This window comes from Cydia fagiglandana, chromosome 5, assembly GCF_963556715.1.
Source record: "Cydia fagiglandana chromosome 5, ilCydFagi1.1, whole genome shotgun sequence".
In the NCBI taxonomy this organism is placed as follows: Eukaryota; Metazoa; Arthropoda; class Insecta; order Lepidoptera; family Tortricidae; genus Cydia; species Cydia fagiglandana.
In genome coordinates this window covers 11,107,693-11,121,809 of record NC_085936.1, presented here as the reverse complement: position 1 = coordinate 11,121,809, position 14,117 = coordinate 11,107,693, and the positions used below count along the sequence as shown (strand labels likewise).

The 14,117-nt window shown below is 39.5% G+C and overlaps 1 long non-coding RNA gene across 1 annotated transcript in view; it reads right to left on the bottom strand.

Moving 5' to 3' along the window:
* The window catches only part of LOC134664486 (uncharacterized), a 469,507-nt gene that overhangs the window by 217,140 nt on the left and 238,250 nt on the right, over positions 1 to 14,117 (bottom strand). The gene's annotated exons all lie outside the window — the stretch shown is intronic.

Genomic DNA, 14,117 nt, shown 5'->3' with positions numbered 1-14,117 from the left:
GAATTGCCTATCTAAATTAACACAACCACCTCGTTAATGGTTTACATTTAGATTAACATTACTGTTTATTGTAAGAAGGATTCATGCTAACGCGAACTGAATGCAACCATTACACAAAGCAGGCACAATGCTTAGATCAACGAATAATCTGCCTTACAGTTGGGACAACAAATTAATTAAATTAGTTGATATGTCAAAATTTACAGTTACACTTATAGCGTTTCGTGACTTATACAAAATAAGTTATCCTTTTTTTTTTAGGGTTCCGTACCTCAAAAGGAAAAAACGGAACCCTTATAGGATCACTCGTGCGTCTGTCTGTCCGTCTGTCCGTCTGTCACAGCCAATTTGCTCCGAAACTACCGGACCAATTAAGTTGAAATTTGGTACACATATGTAAGTCTGTGACCCAAAGACGGATATGTAACGTCAACAAATGAATTTTAAACATAGGGGCTACTTTTGGGGGGTAAACGATAAAATTAAAAAACAAAGTTTTGAAAACTATATCGTGTTACATATCAAACGAAAGAGCTCATTTTGAGAATCTATAATATATTTTTCTTATAAATTTACGATAAAACGTTTAGAAGTTATTCAAGAAAATAGACAAAAAATGACCATTCCCCCCCCTCTATCTCCGAAACTACTGGGTCTAAAATTCTGAAAAAAATACACAAAATAGTCCTTTACCTAAAGATGTCAGGAAAACCTATCAGAAATCTAGAGTCAAGCGTGAGTCGGATTTAAGAAGAAAAATGCGGTTAACGTTTTTTTAGGGACACAGCCGCAATGGTTTAAGTGAAACGTGATGTAGACAGCTATTGCGAAGGCCCTAGGCCGATATCCGCATAAGGCCGAAGGCCCGAAGCTCCCCAAAGAGGCGTGCCTTTAGCTTCAAGCGAGAGTCGGAATGAAGACAAAAAATGCGACTAGGCTGTATCTGGCACATAGTCGCAATGGTACTTGTAGTACAGTCAACAGCAGAAGTTGCTAAGCGGCCGAGGTGTTCAAAATTACCTTGACATGCTCTTATTGTCTTAACTATAAAGTCGCGTCCAGATCATTTTAAACCACTCTCCCGCTTAGCAACTTCTGCTGCTGACTGTACTGATTGATTAGGTTACTATTGTTAGGTGTTTTAAAAAGCAGTAGGTATACAGGATGGCTAAAAAATAAACTAAGGTCGTTTCTCAAAAAGTTGGCACCGCCAGGTTAACGTTAACGTTTTTCAAAAATTTTGCATTTTCGCATTTTTTTTTATTGGGATCGTTAAAAGGCAACTTTAACTATTAGAAAATGTGGAAGGGAAGCAATTCCTTCAATTAGTTTAGGAGATATAGGCGTTTGAAATTCAGGTTAATGATATCAAGGACAGGTGAAAGATATTTTGTCTCCAGGTTATCGATAGTAGAAGCAGGTTATCGAGAAATAAGTACAAATTCCAATGAAAATATTGACAGGTTATCGAGAGGCGTCATTAACCTGTGTCCGTTGCCGTTAACCTGGTTTCTTGTCATCGTTCACCTGTAATGAGTGTCATCCACCTGTCCACCACATCATTTTCAATGCCTTCTAAAAATAATCGAAAAATGTGTCATCTTCTGTAAAAAGGGACCTTATTGTCCACCACGATGATTAAAATTTTGGATTCTGACCCACCTCACCTTCGATTCGATTCCCAATTTAACAACAAGTTTCTGTGAATAAGTAAACATTCAATCTTACTGTCTATTCACCCTGGCAGTACCTAGTGGAACTCAGGTTTGGTGCAACATAGGCACATGCAGTTTTGGTCATCCAACTCGTCTTGGTGAGCACTTGGGAGAGCAGAACTCAAGATAGAGCTGATGCTGGACCATCGCAGTACCTAGTGGAACTCAGGTTTGATGCAACATAGACACACGCTGTTTTGGTCATTCGACACGTCTTCATGAGGACTTGGGAGGGCAGTACCCAAGATAGAGCTGATGCTGAACCCTCGCAGTACCTAGTGGAACTCAGGTTTGGTGCAACATAGACACACGCTGTATTGGTCATTCGACACGTCTTGATGAGGACTTGGGAGGGCAGTACCCAAGATACAGCTGATGCTGAACCCTCGCAGCACCTAGTGGAACTCAGGTTTGGTGCAACATAGACACACGCTGTTTTGGTCATCCAACACGTCTTGATGAGCACTTGGAAGAGCAGTACCCAAGATAGAGCTGATGCTGAACCCTCGCAGTAACTAGTGGAACTCAGGTTTGGTGCAACATAGACACACGCTGTTTTGGTCATTCGACACGTTTTGATGAGGACTTGGGAGGGCAGTACCCAAGATAGAGCTGATGCTGAACCCTCGCAGCACCTAGTGGAACTCAGGTTTGGTGCAACATAGACACATGCTGTTTTGGTCATCCAACACGTCTTGATGAGCACTTGGAAGAGCAGTACCCAAGATAGAGCTGATGCTGAACCCTCGCAGCACCTAGTGGAACTCAGGTTTGGTGCAACATAGACACACACTGTTTTGGTCATCCAACACGTCTTGATGAGCACTTGAGAGAGCAGTACCCCAGATAGAGCTGATGCTGAACCCTCGCAGTACCTAGTGGAACTCAGTTTTGGTGCAACATAGACACACGCTGTTCTGGTCATTCGACACGTCTTGATGAGGACTTGGGAGGGCAGTACCCAAGATACAGCTGATGCTGAACCCTCGCAGTACCTAGTGGAACTCAGGTTTGGTGCAACATAGACACACGCTGTTTTGGTCATTCGACACGTCTTGATGAGCACTTGGGAGCGCAGTACCCAAGATAGAGCTGATGCTGAACCCTCGCAGTACCTAGTGGAACTCAGGTTTGGTGCAACATAGACACACGCTGTTTTGGTCATTCGACACGTCTTGATGAGCACTTGGGAAAGCAGTACCCAAGATAGAGCTGATGCTGAACCCTCGCAGTACCTACTGGAACTCAGGTTTAATGCAACATAGACACATGCTGTTTTGGTCATTCGACACGTCTTGATGAGCACTTGGGAGCGTAGTACCCAAGATAGAGCTGATGTTGAACCCTCGCAGTACCTAGTGGAACTCAGGTTTGGTGCAAGGTCAGGTCAGGTTAGGTCCGGGTTCAGGTTCAGATAGGAGCCGAGATCCAGGTGCAGGTCCGACTCCGGGTTTGAGTCTCCGGGGGTCCGAGTCACAGTCCGGGTCCGAGTCCGGGCCCGAGTCTGGGTCCGGGTCCCAGCCCCAGTCCCAATCCAAGTCAAAATCTAAATCGCCAAACGTGTACTATGCATCGTTGAAGAGTTCTGTTCTAATCATCATCATCCACTTCATCAAATGCGACAGTTTTTAATGAAAATGCTTGATTTTCTGATGAAAATCCAAAAGTCACTATACGCATGCCTTTAAGATTTGAGGAGTTCCCTCGATTCCTCATGGATCCCATCATCAGAATTCGAGATTGACAAAAATGCAGCTTATAAACTTATCTTGCTTAACAAACATAACGAAGAGGACAAATCGCCAAACGTGAACTATGCGTACGTGAACTATGCGTCGTTGAAGAGTTCCGTTCTGATCTTCATCAGCAGTTCCACTTCATCCAATGTCACTTTTGTGAATGTATATGCTTGATTTGTAAATAAAAACACAAAAATCACTATATGTATGCCTTTAAGATTTGAGGAGTTCCCTCGATTCCTCATGGATCCCATCATCAGAACTCGAGATTGACAAAAATGCAGCTTATAAACTTATCTTGCTTAACAAACATAACGAAGAGGACAAATCGCCAAACGTGAACTATGCGTTGTTGAAGAGTTTCGTTCTGATCTTCATCAGCAGTTCCACTTCATCCAATGTCACTTTTGTGAATGTATATGCTTGATTTGGAAATAAAAACACAAAAACCACTATATGTATGCCTTTAAGATTTGAGGAGTTCCCTCGATTCTTCATAGATCCCATCATCAGAACTGGGTTTTAACAAGAACGGGACTAATCTGCATATACTTATACTTTTTACAAAACATTTTAATATATGTCTAACACTAAAAACCCTCATAAGGTACCTTTTCCCGTGGGACGTCACAAATCTAGTTTGAGTATATGTAACGTGAATTTTAAATAATTATCGATCACCTGTCATATGGCAGGTGAATGACGCTTCGTTCACCTGCCATTGCATCATTCACCTGACTTTTTTGGACAGGTTAACGAGACTTAAGACAAAAGTACACAAATTTCAATAATATGCAGCTTTAACAGACAGGATAGTTTTTATTCCTAAATTAACACACAAAAGCGATATAACCGCTATATAATTATATAGTTACGAGTATTAGTTGTGGTATCAGTGACATTAACCTGCCGCAAAATCTCATCCACCTGGCAGTTTTAGCCAGGTGGACGATATGCAGGTGATGGGGAAAATGGCAGTTATATCGCGAATACACAAAATGTATTAGCTTGATGAACTCCATACTTAGGCATATAAAACTAAACTATTGTTTACGTTACATATCTTGATAGTAATGCGATAGGTTACATAATTAGCAAGATATCGACTCCAGGATAAAGAGTACTTACCCATTACAAACTCCAATTTCCGATACTTTGTCGTTTGTGTTTTATTTGCGAAGCACAATAACCACGTCTTCGTCCTACCAGGTGATAGCTGATGAGTGACGGCTTCAGCTCGTGCGGAGTGAGACGGGAAAGGTGCGGTGGGGGTTATACAATCGTCGTGAACGTGACGCGCCAGGTGACTGTTAAGAATTGCCTTGGACAAACTTTGAAGCCGAATAACTTAAAATATAAGTATAATATTGTTATGCGATAGTAATACTTTAAAAGTTAAGGATATATGTTAATAAAATACGGTAATGCCGTTAAATTAAGTTAATATTTTGTGTGGTTTTCATAGCTCCGAACATCAGTACCTCGCGTTGGGACACGGCAGGTTAACGGATAAACGTAGTTACAATATTTTTTTTTGTAATCAATATTTATTAAATCTTTTTCAAAGTATTAGGCCTCTGTGTAAAAAGTCTCTCTAAATATGTATTAATTTTTTATATATAAAAATAGTACATAACGAAAAAAAAGTTCTAACATAAACCTATTTACAGGTGGCGGTGCCAACTTTTTGAGAAACGACCCTAAGTGTATTCCCGTTGCCAACGTGCAACCCTGAAATCGCGAAGAAAAATTTGGCTATTTCATACATTTTGGCTGGTCCGTTTTCTATGGGAGGATACTTCTATTTTCGCGATTTCGGGGTTGGTCCCATACTAAAAGTTGCTCAGTATAATCCCAAAACCTCCTTGGCTACGGGAATACACTTAATTTTTGGTCAACCTGTAGGTATTATCTCTCTTCGGCCTTCGCTTTTAAAACACTTTCGGAAGTTGTAGGAAGCGCGACCCGTCGGACGCTCGAGTTTTCAGCTCTACGCATTTGGACACTTGTAGGTACTATTGTTCGGCATTTAATCTTCAGAGATGTAGAGATATGCTACCACGCCAGAAAACTTCATGTTACATCTGGTTTTTGATTGACCCATTCGGGTTTTTCAAGACGTTTCACTCACGTCACGTTTCAGGAACAAACAAAAATTTTGAAAATTGTGTGATGTACGGAACCCTTGAAACGCGAGTCCAACTCGCACTTGACCAGTTTTTTTTTATTATGAATGGGCTTACTCATGGCCACAGACTAGCCGAGGCGTAGACGTGGCCTACGATGGAGCGAGCTCGCCCAGAAGGTGCCTGTTCACTCTTGATTTGAAGGTTGCCGGGTTATAAGAACACGGAAATATAGACGCCGGCAAGGAATTCCATTCCTTGGCAGTGCGCATAAGGAAAGTAGAAGCAAAGCGCTTCGTGCGAATTGGTGGAATATCTACCAAGTAAGGATGGAAACCGGCCGTGCGTCTAAAAGTCCGATGGTAGAATGGGGACGGTGGAATAAGCTCGTGTAGCTCTTGGGCACACTCCCCGAAGTGCAACCTGTAGAATACCGACAGGCTGGCGACTTTCCGCCGATGGGCCAAAGACTGAAGCTTAGCCGTTAGCTTCTTGTCGCCAATCATCCTCCTGGCTCTGCGCTCCACTGAGTCCAAAGCGGCGAGTTGGTATTTAGCTGAGCCATCCCACAGGTGGCTGCAATACTCCATACACGACCGGACATGAGCTTTGTAAAGTGTTAGAAGCTGTCCAGGTGTGAAGTATCGCTTCACCTTATTTAGGACGCCCAGCTTTCTGGCCGCAGTTTGTGCTTTAGACTCAATGAAGCTGCCGAAGCTGAGGACTGAACTCAGCTCCATGCCGAGGAGTTCCAGGCTGTCGGTAATAGGTACAGATGCACCCCGGAAAGAAGGAGTCAGGTCGAATGGACTCCGTTTTGCGGAAAATAGACACGTCTGCGTTTTGGAGGCATTGAACGTGACCAGATTGTCATCACCCCACTGGGAAACGAGACTAAGGGTCAAGTTCATTCGCTCAACCATGGCCTCTCTCTGTGAACGTATATCCTCCCTGCCTCCTCCTTTAAAATTTATCTTTTTTTTTTAACTGTTTGATCCCTTTTCATATGAAATGTGCTGTTAAATCAAAAGGTTGATAAGCCTAAAAAAATGAATATACTGATTTAAACTTTCACAATTATTAAACATCAAGCTATGCTTAGTTTGGGGCTAGGTCGATCTGTGTAAAATGTCCCCAATATTTATTTATTTTATTATTTCATTAAGTGACCAGTTTATCATTGCTCTTGAGTGTAGATACCCAATACATCGAAAACTCCCCCACATTTAATTTAGGTTAGGTTTAAAATTACAACCGTTTGAAGTCGGCTTGGGAACTCGGGATGTTCAATTTATAAATGAGGATACTCGACGGACAGTAATGTAGGCAACATTTTACCGGGAACCTACAAAGAAGGGTAAACGTAAGCGGGCACCATTTCGGTGCCCTTCAGTACCCTTCGGAAATAGGCTCGCCCATTACGGGCTTAAAACAGATTTGTCAGCCTCATAATGATAAATAACATTAAGTCAAAACATTTTTATTTGGAGGCTTAATAGGGATGCTTGAATTTTGAGAAACCGATATTAAGACGTGGTTAGAGGCGAATTTATTACATAATTAGATTTTATTAGCAGCATTTTAGTTTTATTTAAAATATTTCATTTTGAATGTAATTTGTTTTAAATAAAGAAGTTGTTTTTTAATTCATAATTCATAATATTTATTTGCAAAAAAAGGAGTTACAATAGTTGGTACATTATATTTATAAGAAAGTCCGTCCTTTTAGCCGTCCATGCACAGCATGCAATTTTTTATATGACTTACTAATAACTCGTCTCTCTCTTATTAATAAATAAAACCTATACATTCAGCGAAATGTAGACTGAGAAATGTAGAATAAAACAAACATTACATATGAAATAATTATGAAAAAATATTTTTCTGAAATTTATTGGGCTGGTAACCATCAAAAGCTCAAGGCTCCTAATCGATGTTTCACACCATCGCACCATGACGCGCCTTGAACAATTAAGTTAGCTGTGTTTTTTAACCTAACTTCACAGATCATAGAGATTAAGCTAGATCATTACCATGCCCTAAATCCCAACACAAACAGCGGCACCGCGCGGCCAACCTCGGCGGGCTCCGGTAAGGACTGTATCGTTTATTATAAATACAAATAAAACCTGGTCTAACTGTTGACGTGTGTATTATTTTGTATTACTATGTTCTTAAGGTATACTCTGGGGGTATTTTTAAGCCATATCTGATATAAGAAGGTTTTACATTTATTTTATTTTAGGGACTTTATGATGATTTTAATATCGTCTAGCAATTGTAATTTGGACAAGCCTATCGAGCTTAATTTGAGACTATTTCACCGATTCCTTGGTACGATTTAAAGAAACAAAAGGTTAATATGCTGCCAAAATATGCCATCCAAGTGTCCTTTTCATGATTGCTCAATTGAACATCCACAGAATAAATGTGGTGAATTTTTATCTTTACATGAAAACGACTTTTTATGCAACATTTTGGATTCCCGTCAATTTCTGACGCCAGCGAAATGAGGGAAACAGCTAAAAGAATCTACCGAAATCCAAAGCCTAACGGACATTCATGGCGTTGAACCATGGCTAGAACAGGTCGATAGAAACGCTCCATGATGGTTATATTGTATACCAAAGTCGGGGTTGTCGTAAGTAACATGCCATATTCTCTAAAAGGCCACCAAGCACAGATCCAAAACTTTTTTTCCAACTAAAAGAAATGATTAGACTATGCCCAGATGATCGCTTTACGAATCATATGTAATTGCTGTTTACATAGCACGATTTTTTTTGTGTAATATCTCGTCTTGTTCGCAAACCGTAAATTTTCTTGTAGTATTTGTCCAAAATCGTTGTAGTTACTCGGGAGGATTGGGTAAATATTGTCCAAACCATATGCTTTACGTGATCTCCCAGGACGAAATGTTACTTATTATTAAAGCACTAATTAAACTATATGTGTAATTTTTTAATAAAAATATAATACCAGAAAAAACGGCTAAGTAAAGTTGTATTTATAATAAACGATACAGTCCTTAAGTACCTACTAAATAATGGAGAGAGCCTCGGGTGCACTCGCGCGCCGCATATTCAGCCTGTATCGGCGCAGTTAGCTTTTACACCGCACCCGTAACAGAGCTACCTATGCAAATCGCTTATAAGAATTTAGATAGCTGGGACTGTTTTATTCAGTGAGTGCGAAATTAGCCTGTAGTTGCTTTGAGTCTAAATTTGAGAACAAAAAAGGCGTTATATACGCGTAAGATACGCGTGATATAAGAAGCGAATAGGTCGAAATGTCGTGGCCAGATCTTAGAACTGATCATTTCATGAAATAATCTGTCAAACCTAGATAAACTAACCATATCATGAAGTGATCAATTCTGCAATGGCATTTCATGAAATTATCAAAATCTTTGATCTGGCCACGACACAAATAACGCTTGGGCCACTTAGTTTTCGAATTATTTACTTAAAAATATGGTCTCATAGCGGACATTTCTGCTAAATATAGGTATTTAAAAAAAATAGTCCAGTCGTATCTAGAATTCGTCAGGATAGGACCAAAGCCAAGTGCTTTGGTCCTGACGAATTCTAAATACTTACTATTCGGAGCCTCGGTGCCGCTTAATAGTACTTACCGCTCTCGAGCACATCAGCGAAAGGTTTTGAACATGTTCCTTAAAAAATAGTCTTAGTACTATGGGTGTTGTACAATAATATTTTCACCTCACCAGCTCGGAAAGGTTTACTTTGCACTTCAAAAACCGATAGCAAAGTTACATTTTATTCATACGTGAGGCAAAGTAATCAAATGAAAATTTTGGGTTGTTTTCTTATGTTTGCTGGTAGAATTGACTTTTAAATGATGATTTTGGATGATAAATATTTAATAACATTCATTTGTATTTGATTTGGTTTGATTTTGTTTGATATTTTACATTTAATATTTGCTTCGGGTTGGTGTAGTGAAAATTTTTATGTTTCGCTCTGGGGCAAATTTTGTTTAACCCTCGTGCTTTGAAACCCTTGCAACGCTAAAGATTCCATTTTTCACGCATATTAGCACGAGCGGTTAAACAACAACTTTGCACCCTTGTAAAACAAATAACTATTATATCACGTGCGCGAAATACATATTCAATCTCTCTTTAATAGTTTTTAATGGGCCACAACTGTAACATAATATGTTGAATCGGTCAAAAATTACTGATCGAATTAAAGAAAAGTAAAAGTTAGCACGGTACATGCCATTTAAAAGAGATAATTAAGATTCGCTTTTATATGCGTTATTTATTCAGAAGAAGTTTGTATTATACCTTACGTAACTTGAGCGGAAATAGTTGCAAATAGAATAGAAGGTATGTTCCCAATTTACTATAACGATTTATTTGTTTAAAGAGTAAACATTGTTTACAAATGAAAGCGCTTTGACAATGATTTCGTAAAATGTGTAAAACTGGTATGCACCCTTATTATTGATGATCTATCGATGACACAGCAGAAACACTCGAATTATTCGATGTTATTAGATAGCTATCGGTCGGTGATCATTCTTGTTCCGTAAATAAATTTGTCCAGACCACATGTTGATTCATTTCAAAGTTGTTCAATTGTTTACGTGTCTGTTGTTTATTATTACTAAAACTATAATATAAAATTATATTAGTTTTTTTTAAAGTTTCTCAGATAACTATTACATGATATGGACCGCTCAGTAAGCAGTACCTGGCACAAACGTTTCCAAAATACCAGCGGCGTTCCCGCACTGAATAGCCAACGATATACTTACGCTGGACCAAGTACGAACCAGACCAGCCAGCCTAGCCAAGGTTACAATCGCTATCGCTTCGACAACGAAAACCATTATGTCTCTCTATCACTCTTCCATATTAGTGCGACAGTGACAGTTGCGTTTCGATCGCTACGGAGCGTAAGCGATCGGCATCTTGGCTACGCGGCCAGGTCCCTCACAAAAACCTTTGCCACGGAACACCAAGGTCTAGCCGACTCAACTATCTCAGTTAAATAACTCTGTTAAACATTATACCTATATCTACTAGGTTTATAATCTATCCATAAATTCATAGTCAGTAACTCAATAATCGAACTGTGTTTGATCTAAATGGGCCAGGTCAATGAGCAAGAGCAATTATTAACGGCCATAAAATATTGCAGACACGATTTGGCACGGACACGGACAGCCTTAAACATTCAGGAGCTAATGTTAAAGTTCCTGGTGAAGAGCGAATATCTAATTTCTGACTAAGGAAGCAAATCTGCCGTGCTGCCTAGACATGAATATTAAACTGTGAATATCTGCCAAAGCGCAGACATTGTGAAAATTCACTCGGATCGCGGAATGGAAATCCTACGCTTCACTTGCATTTTGTCATTAATATGATTTGAAATCCATATTCAAATAGGATGGAGCGAAGGAGCGGTGAAATCGACGTAGTATTGAGAAAAGGGGGGAATAAATGAGTGGCCGTCTATGAATAAAAGCAAGAAAAGGGATTTTGTTTGCTTCTTACGTATACCTTAGTAAAAAAAACCGGTCAAGTGCGAGTCAAACTCGCGTCCCAAGGGTTCCGTACTGCACACATTTTCGAACGAGCGAGCAAAGCGAAGTTCATAAGTACATTCAACTGTTCTTTAATTTTGTTCGAAGTTCGCAAATTGCTGGCATCTCACTCTGTCACTCTAATTACGGTTTCATTGGAGTAAAGGAGAAATCACCGCAATTTGCGAACTTCGGTGTTCGCGGTAGACCTTCTGATATACGGCAGTTCAGCCTTCTCATTTAGCTACTCGTACTTTGCTACAGGTATTTGCTAAAAGTACATGCGTTCCGCCCCAATTTTGGGGAAAGCCATAAGCCGCGCGTGGCGCTGTCGCCACCTAGCGGCCATATAGCAGACCAGAGACTACTGTGCAGAGAATACTGTAATGTAAAAACATTTTGATAGCAAATACAATACACTGTCACAAAAATGAAAACAAATAGTATAATAGTGCAAGACAATCGGTTCGCTTATACCCGTTCTCCGAGGACGATAATAATTATTTTGGTTATACATAATCCTTCTCATCATGCCCTCTCGCGCATGAGAGGAGGCCTGTGCTCAGCCACACCCCGGACACTGGCGATCAAATGTATGAAACAAACGCGTTCCTACGCGCACAGCTAAGCTCGTGTAGGTGAACGCGTACTATGCTTGTGTGAGTGAGATAAGACGTGCGAGGGTTCTCGCCATTTGTTGTCAAGTTCGATGACCTGAGTGACTCAAAACTCATTGCACGAATTAGGAATAAATAAGAATCGTATTATGCTGTAAGGTGGGTATCTAAGCTCGATTTATACAATAGTTTCCTATTTTGAATCAGTATAAACGAAGTAACAAAATTTTTGTAAGGAAATCAGGCCTCCAAAATATTACGTAAGTTGAAAACATGATTTTTTGTTCATATAGATATTGTGTTGTTTTCAGTGTGATCTAATAGGTTTTGTAAATATTTGTTTAATATTTGAATATTTTACGTGGCCTCCGCTCTGCGCACCGCGTCGTCGCGTCCTTGCCAGCCGGTAACTGTGAGGTAACCGAGAGCGGGTGGGCGGCACTTTCAACGGGAGGCAGGGAGTGTCCATACTGTACGTTAGTACTCTTTATTATACTGTGGCTCAGCAGTGGGACGTATATAGGCTGCAATGATGATGATGATGATGATGACATGATCCTTGAACCGACTGATGTTGAAGGAATTCGGATTTATCTCCCTGGCAACATCACTGGACAGTCAATTGACACTATTTTAATATAAAAAACGAATATATTAAAGCGCCTGGGGGTTTTAATACCGAAAATACTCGTATAGGATAAAATAGCCGAAAAAAAGATACATATAAAAACTTTAATTAGTTATAATCAATATCTGCGAATGAAACAACGCAAAAAGTAGTTATCTGCTACCCTGAAATACTTTTCCAAATAGAGATATGTACTTAAATCTCTACAGTTCGAGTTCAGAAGAATATTTCAGTCTAACACGCGTATTCGGGAAACGAGATAATCACAAGATCTAGAAACGATATAGAGATCAACTAGATTTACATTAGATATCGACTAGATGTGACTTGGATATCTAAGTCATAACTTGTCGAAATCGTTCAAGAGGGCCTCCAGAATCGCGGAAACGTCAAATTTGACATATCTATCTTACAAATATCTTTAAATTATCCATATCGTAGCTTGTTGAGGTCTAGTAGAGATCTAATACATTTTCAGAATCGAGCCGTAAGTAATTGTTCTGTACCTAATAGAGACATATTATTATCTATTTGGGCAAAGCTTTTAGAAAATGGTAGATATTCTTTTATAGATGTACAAGTTGCGGAAAGTTTCCAATAATTTGAAAATATTCTTGAAACATTTACAATAATATAAGCAATTCCAACACGTTCCGGAAAGTTTCAATCTCCATACAAAAATGTGAGGAGTTTCTGAAACTTACACATGTGGAAAATTTCGCAAATTTGGAAATTTTCCATCGATACGACAGTACTTTTTAATCGTAGTCTGATTCACTACTTTTGATACTGACTGTACAAAAGTACTTTTATTTTAGACAAAATAAATAACGAACGCGTAGAACATGTTAATTGCACTGTTAACACAAATTTCTATCCTTATTTCACAATCTTTTGGGATAGTTACAACAAAAAGGCATTTTAGAAAAAAACATCGGTGTGTCGAAGCAGTTTTACAAAAAAACACGACAAGAACAGACACATCCCTAAAGTCACTTTATTTTCTAAGTCAGTTATAAAGCCGTTTCTTTCTGGCATTTCTTGTTAGCATTTGTAAAACTTTTAACCGTTTTATAACGATTTGCAAATGCAAGTAGCACATTGCCGAATTCCCACGAGCCCGGCCTATACATTGGGAGCGGCAAACTTCACCCGTTAACACTGCCACAAAATGAACATGTTCATACAGCAGCACTGGCATACAAGGGGCGGTAATGTCCTTAATTTGAAGCGTGAATTCGGCGTGAGAGCTCTGACACATTAGGCGAACATTAGGGACATCACGACCACACATTCGCGCTTTTACTGGGAAAGCCATCCTTCTTTATTAAAATTTGTAATTTACGTGAAGGTCTAGCTGTAGTAGAAGTGAGAGTTTTCGTTTACCTTTCTTGGGCATTTTGCGTTTGGCAGTTTCACAGCTTCATAAAATACAAGATTTTTCGATCTGAATTGATTCAGTATTGATTCAGGTCGACATCTGTTCGGTTACTCTTTTTAAGCAGATTTCACGCGGTGAAGTGACTTGGGGGCCGATTTTTGAATTTCGAGCGCTCTGTGAAAATCTGTGGAAAACAGCCAATTGATAGTTATAAATACCACTCGTTTTCAGTACTATTAGCAGAATTTAAATGCCTTTTATTGGAGATACTCGTATACCTATTGAAGAAAGCCACACTAACTGAGCGCTCGAAATTCAAAAATCGGCCCCCTGCCATTGTTCTGATTTCGGGCAT